Below are 15,394 nucleotides of genomic sequence, written 5' to 3' on the forward strand. Positions count from 1 at the left end.
CTATGGAGTCTGCTGAATCCATCTGATGTGGATTTAGGTTGTTAGTGAACTAACAAGGGGATACTAACTTGCATGTATTGACATCAATTGCGTTCTAACATGGACAACATTTGGTTGAAGCTACCATAGAGGTACTAAGAAATAGAGTATGAACACGTACTATTAACAAACTTGTTGTGAACAAACAAACTAACAAGTCATGACTCCAGAAATAATAGTGTTATACAACAGAACAATGGTAATCCCTGTAAACCGTAAACAAAAATTTGTTCACCCATGGGGACTCTAACAATTTGTGTATCAAATTACCTTGGCTGTTGTTGATCTTGGAAGCGAAGACGCAGACCCCGAGTTGGTACAGATTTCTGAAGGCCACAATGAAGGAAAATTGATTTACTACGTCGTGCATAGCGTTTAGATGAACTCAAGTAGTAACTGGCTTCGGATCGAGGCGAGCAACAGCCTACCTGGGAGGATGCCGATGCGACGGGGGGTACCAGAGGAAGACGGAGCGACGTCGCCGGTGTGAGTGAGCCAACCCTAGGGACAGTAAACGGTCAAGTCTCCCACCGCGGCGAAGGTGGAGAATGAGAGGGCTCGGATGGAGGAAAGAGCTCATGTACCTCCGACGACGGGGGAAGAAGGTTCCTTCGCGACGGGTCTCAGGCTTCGACGAGGGTGCACGAACCCTAGCGAAGACGGGATTGAGACACGGCAGTGGGGAGGAGAACCAACGGACTGGAAGGACGAGTTCGTCGAGGAGTCGCCCGTACCTGTGAAGACGACGTTGCGGGGAGGAGATCGACCGGCGTCGGTCCGTTGGGTGCGCAGCGGCGGCGGGTTCGGTTGGCGGCGGCAGAGGCGCGTTGCGTCGCCTAAACCCTAGCGAAGTGGGCGGGGGCTTCCGTTAGAAGCGAACTGAGGGCCGCTTCGTGCGGACTGTGGCCGCTCGGCTTCTAACTGAAGCGCGGCGCGCGGAAGCGAAGCGAGAATTTCTGCGTTTGGTTGCAGCTTCTGCTTCTAGCGGCCAGAAGCCGCCCACAAGCTGAACCAAACAGGGGCATAGTATATGGGATGACTGAATGACATTTGGCCTGTTTGGTTCAGCTTTTTCTGACCAGCTTTTCCGAGAATCTAACTGTGGGGAAAATCTGGTTGTGTAGAGAATCTGAGTACATTATAATTACATGCGGAGGAAGATAAAGTTGTCTATGGGGCTCAGGATCTATAAAGTGACGGATTACTACTATTGCAACGACTCAACTGATTATATGTTTATGTTGATTTTGAATGGTTTTTACTTAAACGAATTTTATAGAAGCTGGCTGAAAAGCTAAGTGTTTGGCAGTCCGCATCAGCTTTTGGTGGCCAGAAGCTGCGAAAAGCCGAAACAAACAGGGGCATTGTTATCTGCTCTCAATATTGTATGGCACCACTTTTATGTAGGGATGGCAACGGGCACATTTTACCCGCGTGCTCGCGGGTAAAAACCCTATAGAGTGCGGTTTTGGGTGTGAGTTTGTACCTGTGGGTACGGGTACGGGTTTAATTCCCAACCCAATGGATTTTTTCTCGTGGGTATGAAAATGTTGTAGCCGTGCCCGTAAACCCGCATACCCGCGTGTGTGTCTGTGTAGACTGTAGAGCACATGCATCTCAATTTAGTGCCACCTCGAAAGCTTTGAGCGAGCGAAGCCAATCAAATGATATGAAAGAAGACTACAGGCGCCAGGGAACTCGTAGAACTTTTGGCTAAGATCGGTACATGTTTTTATCAGTTTAATAAATATTTATTATTATGTGCTATCGGTTTAATAAATATTTATTATATGACTGTGCCCGTGGGTGTACCCTTGGGTGCCATAAACCCGCGGGTAGCGGGTTTTGGTAACATAAGCTACCCGTCGCGGGTAGCGAGTGCGGATACGGGTTTAACATTAATCTCGCGGGTACGAGTTTGTAATCTCTGTACCCGCGGGTTTTAAACCCGTTGCCATACCTACTTTTATGTATATGCCCCGATTTCTCTAGTACTCTACTCTGTCATATTCTAAGCATCTCATGTCATGTTGGCCTAAATGTAATGAATTAGTTGAACTCTCATCTAATAGTCTTAATTCATTGTTTTCACACTAATCTTTTGTATTTTTTATTAAATCTAAAATTTATGTTACATATCCTCTAACCCATTGAACAAAGGCATATATATTAGCATTTTTTAAAAATATCGAATAAATATGTAATTTTCAGAAACGGTTGGAAGAGGCCCTAACCATTTTCATTTCTGATTTTTCTACCGGTTTCATTTCCATATTTTTGGTAACTATTTTTGTTTTCTTTTTAAATTTTAATAAAACTTCGAAAACAATTCTCGATAACCAAAAAATATGTTTTCTGTCTTCACCCCTAGTTACACTTTCCCAACTCTCATAATTAAGTTTATTCTTTTCAAATTTGATTGTCCATATACTCTTGAATATGACCTCTTTGCTTTAATCTATCTTAATTCTCAATCAAACGTGATGCAGGCGGATATATTTTTCCTAGAAAATATTTTTTTATTCCTATCTCCACATAAGTATATTATCATAACTATAGATGTAATCGCATCAGTGTTACTCATTCTCTATATTTGTTTCTTCGGATTCAAATCAAATACGAATACTATCAAGTAACGTCGAATAATAAGATTTGAATAGATATCAACATCTTCAATTACCTAACTTTAAGTGTACATATTAGATACTGAATACCCGGATTCGGATTAGAGCTCAGCCACTTTTACGAATCGAATTCGAGTACAAATGAATAATATATGTACTGTAACACCCCTGGTGTTACTGTCACTAAAACTTGAGCATAACATCATGAGCATTGGCATATCATGTGTTTGTTACACCTAGAGTGCATTCACTAAGTAAAAAATTCAAATTAGTTGTACTGATGTGACTTGATGTGTGGTTAACCCTAGGATAAAGTGCTTAACCTCAGATCAGGGCTTATCGATATAAGTGAAGCCCAAATATGTGAAAACCTCAAAAGACATGAGACATGATCCTAAGATATCATCTTGGAAGGACTTTAGTGACACCAAAACCCTAAAGTGCTAAAAACCCTGAAAAGACCCCCTGAAAAACCCTAAACTAGAACCTTAGGGGGCTAAGTGTAAATTTTGTGCACTTTTGGACCCAAGTGCAAAAACCAAAGTATTAGAACACCACAAATCATATGTTTTACACATTTGAGGATTTGCAAATCAAATTATGAGATTTGGACTTATTTGCAAAAAGCACCACTTAAACCCTACAGGGTTAAGTCTGAAATTCAGTGAACTTGAGGCATATTTGGAGCCTTATATCTCTTAATCCATAAAGAATTTGCCTAGGGTCAATACATCAAATTTGAAGAGATACTAAAGGAGTATAACTTTGTTTAAGTCATCAGACACAAGTGTTGTGCAAAAGTTGGAGTTAAATGGACTCAAAGTTGGGCTGTCAGTCAGCTCAGGGTCTGAACTTTTACTAACAGTGACTTGGGATGAACTTTAGGAGCTCTTTTGAAGATAATCCAGTAAGTATTCGAGTATGGTTATTATATCAAGATTGTAGCTGGATTGTAGGGCTAGAAATTTGTTACAAGTGGATTAGCAAGTTCTCACATAAAAGTTAGAGATCTGGGCGCTGCAAACATCTTTGTCAGATGATCTGAATGGTGTTCTGATAGTACAGTAAACTGAAGAAGATCCCTGGTGCAGTGCACCTTGCCGCCGGTGACCCCCGCGCCTGGATTCGTGTCGGCGAGGTGATTCGTGCTCACTGGTGCCCGGATAACACTTCAGGGTAAAAAGATCTTCGCCGCGGATGACGCCAGGGGCTGGCCACCATACCCCTTGCTTTACGGCCGACTCAGATAAGCTCACCGGAGTCGGCCGCCTGCCGATCGGGTGCCACATGCCTTGAAGCTTCACCACGTCGCAGTAAGCCGCTCTATATCGCTGGCTCGTCGCCGGTAAGGCTGCCACGGTGAAAGACACACAGCTATTACGCCAGTGCTCTTCCCTCTCTCCGACCGCCAGCACGCCATGACCAAATTGGGAGCCACCGCTCTGGGATACTTTAAATTGAGCACACCCCTAGCTCCGTTAAGTCATCACGAAGCCAAAGCATCCGCTACTGCCTCCAATTAGCCACCAGAGAGCTCCAATTTCTTTCTTCCCCAAATCAGTTTTCCGCACCTGTGAACACCTCGTCGTGGCCAGACGCCTACAGGTTAGTTCAAGCATCCTTGCTTGATGTTCTAGCCTCCATTAAGTCTCCTGCTACTCATAGACCTGTTTAATTGAACTAGACTGCCCTGGATCGCCATGAACACGTCAAATTGTTCTCAGTTTCCGCCGTCATCGTGGATAGAGAGATTCCGACCCGGATTAGCGCAATTGATGGAGGGGAAATGGTTATTAGGGGTCAAATTAGGTGTCAACTGCTCTAGAGCATCGGTCATTGCGTATCTTGGCCGGTACAGGCTCGCCGGAGCCACTGCTCCGCCGTCCATGGTCGGGGACCTCACCTTGCAAAGAAATAGAAAAGGGAGGGGCCTTAATGGAGATGTCAGTGAGACAGAGAAACAGTAGAGAGGAGTCTTTACGAGTTATTCGAACAGTCAGGGTCCTCTGTGCAAAGACGCCAGCGCGGGCGCGCGCGAGTGTGTTCTACCTGTATTGGGCTAACTCGGGCTAAATTGAGCCCATCACTGTTGATGTTTTTTCCTTTTCTTTTTCTGCCAGACTTAGGAAATCCATAGAAAATTATAGAAAAATGATAAAAATATGAAACTAATTTTTTGGACTCCTAGATTTCTCTATTATTTAATAAAAATAGTTCCAGGATTTTTAGTCCAAACAAAGAATTAATCAGTATTTAAAAGAGCTTTAACATATACCTCTAGAATTTTAAGAATTATTTAATAGTCCCAAAAATCATAAAACTTTTTGGGTGAACTTATTTTGGTACTTAGAACCCATGGGTAAAGTTTGATATGCTTTGGACATTGTTTGAGTCTCAAACCCAAAACCCTAGTTCCTTAGGGTAAAAATGTCTAACCCTACTAAGGCACTAACCTAGAAAAACCCTAGTTACCCTAGTGCACCGTGAAGGAAAGTTGTATTCAAGATACAACTTGATACATCTTTTATATTATTGCATTTTCATAAGCATTACATAAGCATTCATGGTTATATATAGAGAATGAGGAAGAAGTGACTGTTGAAGAGGAAGAAACTACTCCATCAACAGAAAATCCACCTGCCGGGAACTGTTTTTACTTTGACATCTAGTGCATTTGCCACCTCCTTGCTATTTCAAACTCTTTATCACTTGAATGATGCATTAGGTGATAGGAGTTGGGTGTTAAACCAATTGATGCATTTCCTCCCTTGGAACTGTTTACCATTCCTTGATTACCTGTTTTTCTTAAAAGGATTTTCTTATGCTTAGTCCTGCTTTAGAAAAGCAAATGTTTTGTTTTAAAAAGGTGATGCTTCACAATGGATGGGATGTTTTCAAAAATAAAACTTGATGGTGGATCCATCATGGCCATGATGGGTTCAACATCGAAAAGGATGTACCTCTGCCAGGTACCAAACTTTGGGTTTTAAATGATAAAGCTGAGACTGGGCGGGTGACTTGCACGAGAAGAGAGTCTCGGTGTAGTGTCTCCGTCTAAGTCGATTAAGGACCTTGTCGATGTAGGCCTGATGACCGAGGACCCTTTAACTGGTCACATGCCTCATCATGGGTAAGCTATGCCTTGGGCAGACTAATACCAAAAAGGCCAACACGCAATGGGAGTGGAGAGATGGCGAGAGTAGTGTGTACCCTCCGTGGCAAGAGGCTGGACGGTGGTGTATCTGTGCTCTCATTTGGCATGAACCCAGTCTGGTCTTAAGAACCCCGGTGGCGAGTTGACATATGCAAGGGTTAAGTGCTACATATGTCGTGTGATTGGAGATCCCCAGCTGGGTATTAATCGATTTGGATCGCCGTTAGTTCTCGAACATGAAGACTTGGTCACTGACTTACATGTAGCATTCTAGTGAACAAGAAGGGTTGATAAAAGAATGGCTAGTATAGGCCAAGTGCTTGAACTAGGGTAGTAAGAACTCTAGTGACAGGCAATGACTTAACTTGCTAATAAAACTGGATTTTTAAGGATTCACTATTAGTAAGCATTTTTGCAAACAGAGTCTTGATTCTTGATTAAGCCTTACCTTGACTCCCTAAAGCCAGCATATCCTTGAGAGTATTTTATTTTGACGGGTAAGACTTGCGAAAGTACACTTCGTACTCAGGGTTTTCGAACCCATGTTGTTGTAGGTGAGGAAACAACAGAATTTTGTTGTTTTTGCACTAAGGTGGTGCCCAAGGACGAACATGAACAGTAACATGGTTGCGGAAGGACGTGGTCCTTCCTTTTGAAAAACAATATACTTTTATGCGGGAGGGGTTTTTGCCTCCCAGGGTTGTAATAATAATACTTATGCACTCTTATGACCTGGTGATGTAATAATAATACTCTTTCTATATTTTAGTGAATGTAAATTAAGTTATTGTAATTCGCTTCTGCTTATTCGTTCCTCTGATATGTTGTAATATATGCGTGACGGGAGAAATACTCTTGGGAAAGGAAAAGGATACAGATACCGAACTTGTCAAGTGCTTATGTGCATCTACAGGGTTACCCAAGGTCCATTGGACAAGGACAACTATAGGTGGGCCTAATGACTTAGGAGGTTCCGTCACAGCTGGTATCGGAGCGAAGTCCATCTCTTCATATATTATGAAGCATTTCAAGAAGAATTTTCAGATACTTATCCAAGAAAATTTCTTTCATTCTTACCTTGCCACTTTCTGGAAGTACTCATCTTGCAAGACCAGGTAATAGAGTGCAAAATAGGGGAAGTAGGATCAATAAAGGTTGATTATGTAATTATGCATGCATCATGTTTAAAAACTATACTAATAAATTTTCTCCCTTATGGAGATATGCTACGTACGAGGAAAACCGCGCGTAAGTCCACTGGACCCATTGGCGTGCCTCGTCATCAATTAGCTCCAAGACATGAAGGGAGCAGCAGCGGCAGCAACGATCCAATCGGAGACTTGGAGGCCCAAGTGGAACAGCTTCGGACAGAGCTACGTCGCCGAAACAGGGTGTGGGCAGAAGACAGTCAGCGTATAGCTGAGTTGTCAGCCAAAGTCGGCCGCTTGCGGTTTGAGCTCTCCGAACGAGACTCGACCATTGATTGGGCCATCAACTCGCGCTCGATCGCTTGGCATCGTGAAGCAAAAGCTCGAGCTTGTGTGGATGAGCTCAGCACGACCCTTGATAACCTGCAAGTATATTGTAATACTCTACATGAGGAAGTACATGTACTGTATGGTCGACTACACCCGGACGTGCCTGTCGACCCTGTTGCAATGGGAACCGAACCATCGGGGACAACAGGTGAAGGACCTGATGGGGAACTGGATCTTTTTAAGCCCCCTCCTTCTATGAACCTGGCTGATGAGCGATCTCCAGCAGCAGACAGTGAAGCAACAAAAGATAACGAAGACTAGACTAGTATAGTTTAGGAACTATACCTATGTAAAATAGGTAATGAAGTCATGTTGTACACTTGAGTCTGTATCATTACATCTTGGTAATGTAAAATGATGGTATATCAGCATCTTATATTTTCCCCAAATGTTTCTTTGCCTCAGATGCCATCAAGGACTCGTGCACATGACGGTGCGGGTACTTCCCGCGGCCGGGAAGATACTCCTAATCCACCACCTGTACCACCAACGCTGACCGAGGCTATCGCTGCCTTGGTCAATGCGACTACAGATAATACTCACTTTCTACGTGAAATGGCGAGTAATCAATTCCAGCAGCATGGCGGAAGGGCTCCTCCCCAAGGACCGCGTGAAACCTTATACCTGGACTTCTCTGAAACGCGTCCCCCACTCTTTGTTAAAGCTGAAGATCCTCTTGAAGCTGATGAGTGGATCAGGGTAATGGAGCATAAGTTCGGATTAATCCACTGCACCAAAACATAGAAGCCATTGTTTGCCGCCCAACAACTAAGAGGTCCTGCCAGTACTTGGTGGGGAAATTTTGTGGCAGTTCAACCAGCCGGACATCATGTCACCTGGGATGAATTTAAGTTGGCATTCCGTGAGCACTATATTCCAGAAGGGGTGCTTCACATGAAACAAGAGGAGTTTATTCGACTGAAACAAGGAGGGGATACTGTGATGCAGTACAACAACAACAATAACAAAGCCTTTTTGTCCCAAGCACGTTGGGGTAGGCTAGAGATGAAACCCCATATGAAAACCTCAGAGCTCAACCCCCAAAGAAAAGAAAAGGGAGACAAAGGCAAAGGAGAACCGAAAAACGACGAAACAGGGAAACACATAAAAAGAGATAAAACCCATAAGAACTAGCAAGATCTAAAGGGCACAAGAAAAGGTCAAACGATTAAGGAGGAAAAGCAAAACTACAAATTAGGGTTCTGGCACGTGAATTGCACACTTCCACCCCTTCCTATCCACGTCAAGCTCTTTATCAATATTTCACTCCTTCAGGTCCCTCTTCACAGCCTCTGTCCACGTCAAGGTTGGTCGACCTCTACCTCTCTTCACATTCTTGGGACGCCTAATTATTCCGATATGCACTAGTGTCTCTTCAGGTCTTCATTGGATATGTCCAAACCATCTCAAACGATGTTGCATAAGCTTCTCCTCAATTGGCGCCACTCCTACTCTCTCTCGTATATCATCATTCTGGACTCGATCTCTCCTTGTGTGGCCACATATCCAGCGCAACATATGCATCTCTGCCACACTTAGTTGTTGGACATGTCATCTTTTAGTGGGCCAACATTCTGCTCCATACAACATAGCCGACCGGATTGCTGTCCTGTAGAATTTTCCTTTTAGTTTTTGTGGCACCTGGGGGTCGCATAAGACACCCGTAGCTTGCCGCCACTTCAACCATCCAGCTTTAATTCTATGACTGACATCCTCATCGATGTCTCCCTCCTTTTGAAGCATTGATCCTAAGTAACGAAAAGTGTCTTTCTTGGGTACCACTTGCCCATCAAGACTAACATCGCCATCCTCATACCCCATGGCACTGAAATCACACTTCATATACTCTGTTTTAGACCTACTAAGCCTAAAACCTTTTGCTTCCAGCGTCTGCCTCCACAATTCCAACTTTTGCGAAACACCACTCCTACTCTCCTCAATAAGTACCACATCATCGGCAAAAAGCATACACCACGGTATATCTCCTTGTATGTCCCTTGTGACCTCATCTATCACCAAAGCGAAAAGATAAGGTCTCAAAGCCGACCCTTGATGTAGTCCTATGTTAATTGGAAAGTCATCGGTGTCTCCATCACTTGTGTACAGATCTTTAATAAGATTAATATACTTTGTTGATACTTTGTGATGCAGTATCTCAACAAATTTAATCATTTATCCCAATATGCAATTGACCAAGTAAACATTGACATGGAAAAGAAGAACTGCTTTATGAGAGGACTCAGCGACCGGCTCCAAAGGAAAATGGCCACCTGCCTAGATATTACATACAGCAGGGCTGTCAGCACGGCGCTGGCAGTAGAAGCCAAGAATACAGGCCAAGGAAAATCCAAGGGATTTGGAGGTGACAGGTCCAATCAGGGACCTGAGAAGCGAATAAGGTTGGTAATCCGACCTTTCAATCAGAATCGTTCTTCGCCTCGTTCACCCTCCTATCCATTCAAACAACCTGTTTTCATCCGCCCTGCCACTGCCCCCACTTCTACAAATTAGTCGAGTGCCCCTGGTGCTCGTTTCCCCGCCCTCCCTAGTTCCTCAACTGGCTGCTTCAACTGTGGGAAGTCTAGTCATTTTATAAAAGACTGTCCATATCCGAGGCAGAATAAGTCTAACAATCAGCAGAACTCTGGGAGCTCTGATCAAGGCAAGGGAAACTTGGCAATTAATTTAACATGCAAAAATGTGAAGAAGACTGGGCGAATTTATTACACTCAAGTAGCCACTACACCGGAAGGAGAGCCGGTAATGATGGGTACGTTCCTTGTGTCCAATCATCCAGCAGTCATTCTCTTTGATTCTGGCGCTTCGTATACATTCATAAGCAAGAAATTTATGGAAAAATATTGCATTCCTTGCATTGAATCCAGAGAAGGGTTTATTATTCATTCGCCTGGGGGACAAATATTTACTAAGGAAGTAGCCTTTCATGTGCTAGTAACATTGGTTGAACGAGATTTTCCCACCAACATGATTGTTTTGAAAGGCCAAGATATAGATGTAATTCTAGGCATGAATTAGTTAGCCCAGCATAAAGCTATCCTCAACACTGACTTAAGGACTATCAAGTTGAGCCATGGCCATGAAGAGGTTCTCTTGTCCATCCCTATAGCTGTCCCAGCCAAACCATTTCGACGGGTCTATGAAGCTATTATACCAGAAATCCAGGATATTCCGGTAGTATGTGAATTTCTGGATGTATTTCCTAAAGATTTGCCTGGATTACCTCCAGAAAGGGATGTAGAGTTTGTGATTGAATTAAAGCCCGGTATAGCCCCTATTTCAAGAAGATCATACCGGATGCCCCCAAATGAATTGGCGGAGCTCAAGACGCAATTACAAGACTTGCTTGAGAAGGGATTCATTCGGCCCAGTTCATCACCTTGGGGATGTCCCGCAATCTTTGTCAAGAAGAAGGATCAAACACTTCAAATGTGCATGGACTACAAACCCCTTAATGATGTCACAATCAAGAATAAGTACCCTCTTCCCCGGATCGATATCCTGTTCGATCAACTTACCGGAGCTCGGGTATTTTCCAAGATTGACCTCAGGTCGGGCTACCATCAGATCCGTATTCGACCTGAGGATATACCCAAGACCGCATTTACTATGCAGTATGGATTATTCGAATATTTGGTTATGTCCTTCGGCTTGACAAATGCTCCTGTCCACTTCACATATCTAATGAACTCGGTGTTTATGCCTGAGCTGGATAAATTTGTGGTGGTCTTCATTGATGATATATTGATCTATTCCAAGACTGAAGAGGAGCATGCTAAACATTTACGGATTGTATTAACGCGCTTAAGGGAACATCAATTATATGCTAAATTCAGCAAATGTGCGTTTTGGTTGGAGGAAATCCAATTTTTGGGACATGTATTGTACATAAATGGGATTGCGGTTGATCCCAGCAAGGTCAAGGATATTCTTGAGTGGAAACCACCAACCACTGTACATCAAGTTCGAAGTTTCCTTGGACTGGCTGGCTATTACCGCAGATTTATCCCGAATTTCTCCAAGATTGTGAAGCCAATCACAAGTCTATTGAAGAATGATACAAAATTTAACTGGTCCTCAAGATGCAACGAAGCTGTCGGCATTTCGACCCCGGGGGGTCCCTGGACCGACGAGTAAATTGTCGCTGCGTGCCCCAGCCCAGATGGGTCGGCGCGAGACGGAACACAAAGAGGGGAAGACCGTGACTTCGTGTTGTCCTACGCCCAGGGTGGATGCGCTTGCAGTAGGGGGTTACAAGCGTTCGCGAGGGAGAGAGAGAGAGCCTGTCCGTCAGCCCGTCCTCCCGCGCGGCCACCTCCTCGTACGAGGGCCCTGGACCTTCCTTTTATAGATGTAAGGAGAGGGTCCAGTTGTACAATGGGGGGGTGTAGCAATATGCTAACGTGTCCGGCAGAGAGGAGCTAGAGCCCTATGTACATGCCGACGTGGCTGTCAGAGAGGTGCTAGTGCCCTGTGCATGTGATGTCGTGGCCGTCGGAGGAGCGCTTGAGCCCTGTAGAAGCACAGCTGTCGAGGCTGTCGGGACCTTGCTGATGTCTCCTTGCTTCTGTAGGGGGCTGAGAACCGCCGTCGTCATGGGAGCACGCGGGGTGCCATCATTACTTGTTTACCGGGGCGAGCTAGATGGGACGCCGGTCTTGTTCCCTGTAGCCTGAGCTAGCTAGGGGTAGGGTAATGATGTACCCCCCTGTGGCGTGGTCGGTCCGAGCCCAAGGTCGGGCGAGGCGGTGACTCCTCCGAGGTCGAGGTTGAGGCCGAGCCCTGGGGTCGGGCAAGGCGGAGACCGTCTTCCGAGGTCGAGGTTGAGGTCGAGCCCTGGGGTCGAGCGAGGCAGAGCTTCCTATGGCGCCTGAGGCTAGACTCGGCTGCTGTCAGCCTCACCCTGGCGGGTGGCATAGCAGTCGGAGCAGGGCAGGCGGCGCTGTTTTCCTGTCAGGTCAGTCAGTGGAGGGGCGAAGTGACTGTGGTCACTTCGGCCCTGCCGACCGAGGAACGCACATCAGGATAAGGTGTCAGGCGATCCTTGCATTGAATGCTCCTGCGATACGGTCGGTTGGCGAGACGATCTGGCCAAGGTTGCTTCACTGTGAAGCCTGTCCGAGCTAGGCCTCGGGCGAGTCGAGGGTACGCCTGTTGCTTGAGGAGGCCCTCAGGCGAGGCGTGAATCTGCCTGGGTCTACTGTTCCTGCCCGAGGCTGGGCTCGGGCGAGGCGAGATCGTGTCCCTTGAGTGGACGGAGCCTTGACCTAAATTGCGCCCATCAGGCTTCTGCAGCTTGTGCTGATGGTGATTACCAGCCGAGTTTAGGAGTCTTGGGGGTACCCCTAATTATGGTCCCCGACAGTAGCCCCTGAGCCTCAAAGGGAGTGTTGGTACTCGCTTGGAGGCTTTGTCGCACTTTTTTGCAAGGGGACCGGCCTTTCTCGGTTACATTTTGTTCTGGTGGGTGCGCGCGAGCGCACCCGCCGGGTGTAGCCCTCGAGGCCTCAGAGGAGTGGTTTGACTCCTCCGAGGTCTTATTGCCTTTCGTGACGCCTCGGCCGGTCTGGTTGTTCCCTCATGCGATCTGATCGTAGCCCGGGTGCATGGTCAGGTTCCGAGTTCTCGGGCTGGTATGTTGACACTGTCAACGGTTTGGCCAGAGCCGGGCTTGCGAGAGCAGCCCCCGAGCCTCTGCACAGAGCGAGAGGACGGTCAAGGACTGACTCGGCTTTTATCATACGCCCCTTCGTCGCCTTTTCGCAAGGAGGAGGGGGGGGGGAAAGCGCCATGTTGCCCTCGGAGGGCGTCGAACATGGTGTCTCCAGTGAGTTGCTAACGGGTGATCCGAGTGGACGCCCGTGCCCCGTTCGATAAGGGTCGACTAGTGGCCCAGAGGCGCGCTCCAAAAGTACCTGCAGGTGATTTGTCGGACCCGGTCCCGTTTGATAGGGTCCAAGGGCTCGATGCCTCCCTTTGATGGGATTCCGTTACAGAATCGCTCCTGCTGGTCTCAGAAATGTCCTAGGGTACCTCGGGAAATGGCCATGTATCGGACGTACCCAGAGTCATCCCTCGCTCTGCGTGTTCTGGGGCGGCTGTCGAACCCTTCGGGGGGCCAGCCTTCGAACCCCTGATCAGTAGTGGGCGCAGAGCCCGAGTGCTTTGAGGCAGCTGTCGAACCCTTCCGAGGGGCCAGCCTTCGAACCTCTAATCAGTAATGAGCCTGAAGCCCGAGTGCTCTGGGGCGGCTGTCGAACCCTTCCGAGGGACCAGCCTTCGAACCCCTAATCAGTAGGAGGGCTCGGGGCCCGCTTCCTTCACGGAGAAGGATCCCTTTCGGAGTATCACCTTTCCCGGTCCCTGTAGCAAGAGAGAGAAAGGGGAAGAGGAAAATGATACGAAATTAAACGATGTGGCGCACCTTTTTTGACGCGGTCATCATGGCGGAGGTGAAACGTCGCCCGCTTCACCTGCCAAAGGTGTCGCCTGCCCTGCCAAGATCGTCGGCGTCACCTGCGCTTTGGGCCTCCGGCTCTTTGGCTTTAATGTTTGGTTCTTGTCCTCCGTGAGGGGACGCGAACGAGAGGCTTCTAGCGGTAGCGTTCGCCCTGGGACCATCGCTACTGCTGCAGAGGTCGCCGACGAGTCATCCGGAGTTTGTCGTCCCGCAGGCCCTCCGATGTGGGGGTTGTTCGTACCCGTGGGAGTGGAACCGGAGTTCCGTTTGTAATGGCACCTTGAGTGCCGGTGTCTGTTCATTGTGGCTGTCGGGGCCTGAACATCTAGGTATTTGGGTGCAATACCGTGTTTTTTCCTCATTTCGAGCACCAGGACTCGCCTGTCGGCTAGCTGAACCGCTTAACCAAGTGTGAGTTGCCCTGTGCGGAAGGTGACGAGTGAGGTATCCGTATCCCAGAGGCGTAGGATTCCCTCAGCTCGGTCGACATTGCCACCCAAGGCTTCTCTTGCTTAGTTAAAAAAACTCTCGGCCGCTCTGCGATGAGCCGGAGCCGGAGGCAGCGGTGTCAGCGTGGACAGAGGCGGAGTCGGCTCGAGAAGAAGCTCTGTCGGCCCAGGAGCAGGTGACTTCCGAGGCCGAGGAGGCGTAGCAGCGGCTGCTGGAACCTGGCCAGGTCGTCCACTGGTGGGACCAACCCCAGAGTCAGGCTGCCGAGGCCATGAGCCGGGCTGATGTCCTCGGGGGACAGCTGGCTGAGGCTACGGAGCGGCCAGCCGAGCCGTCTGCTCGGGTCGGGTTCCTGGAGGAGACCCTGGCGACGATGGCCCAGGCGCGGTGCTGACATCTTCCTTCGAGGTGGAGATCCTCCGCCCGTGTCGCCGTCCGAGGCCGGGCCAGATTCCGCCGAAGGTGGAGACGACGCCGAGGGTGCTGCTGCTCCCTCTGTTGATGTTTGAACCTGCAGGGACAGTTTGTCTGTAGTGCGCATATGTTTTTTGCGGCCGCCGAGGCCCAAACATATCATTGTTGTGTTATAAAGCTGCGTTTCTTTTCCTCTTGTTTCGAGTATCAACACTTGTTTGTCGGTAGCAGAATCGCTTATCCGAGCGAGAGTTACTTATCGCGGAAGGTGATGAGTGAGGTATCCGTATCTCGGAGGCGTAGGAGTCCCTCGGCTCGGTTGGCCTCGCCGCTTATGTGTACTCTTACTCGTCCGCAGGATTCTGTTATCGATATAGTCGAGAAGGCACGAAAAAACGTTTTGGCAGAAAAGTTTTCGAGCGTTAAGATTTGTTCGGTCAGCAGAATCGCTTATCCGAGCGTGAGTTACTTATCACAGAAGGTGATGAGTGAGGTATCCTTATCCCGGAGGCGTAGGAGTCCCTCGGCTCGGCCGGCCTTGCCGCTTACGTGTACTCCGTCGTTTTCAGGATCCCGCTATCGAAGCAGTCAAAAAGCGCGAAAGATGTTCTGGCAGAAAGACTTTTTCCGAGGAAAATTTTGACGCAGAGGGGGTTCCCCCCTTCTAGCCCTCGAGGGAGGGTCGGGCTTTGCCGAG

General features: G+C 47.6%; 1 pseudogene; it reads left to right on the forward strand.

Annotated features, from left to right (window-relative positions):
* Nucleotides 1-601: 601 nt before the first annotated feature.
* LOC103630196 (uncharacterized) overlaps nucleotides 602-15,394 on the forward strand; it is a 33,707-nt pseudogene continuing 18,914 nt past the window's right edge.

Source organism: Zea mays, chromosome 6 (genome assembly GCF_902167145.1).
Source record: "Zea mays cultivar B73 chromosome 6, Zm-B73-REFERENCE-NAM-5.0, whole genome shotgun sequence".
In the NCBI taxonomy this organism is placed as follows: domain Eukaryota; kingdom Viridiplantae; phylum Streptophyta; class Magnoliopsida; order Poales; family Poaceae; genus Zea; species Zea mays.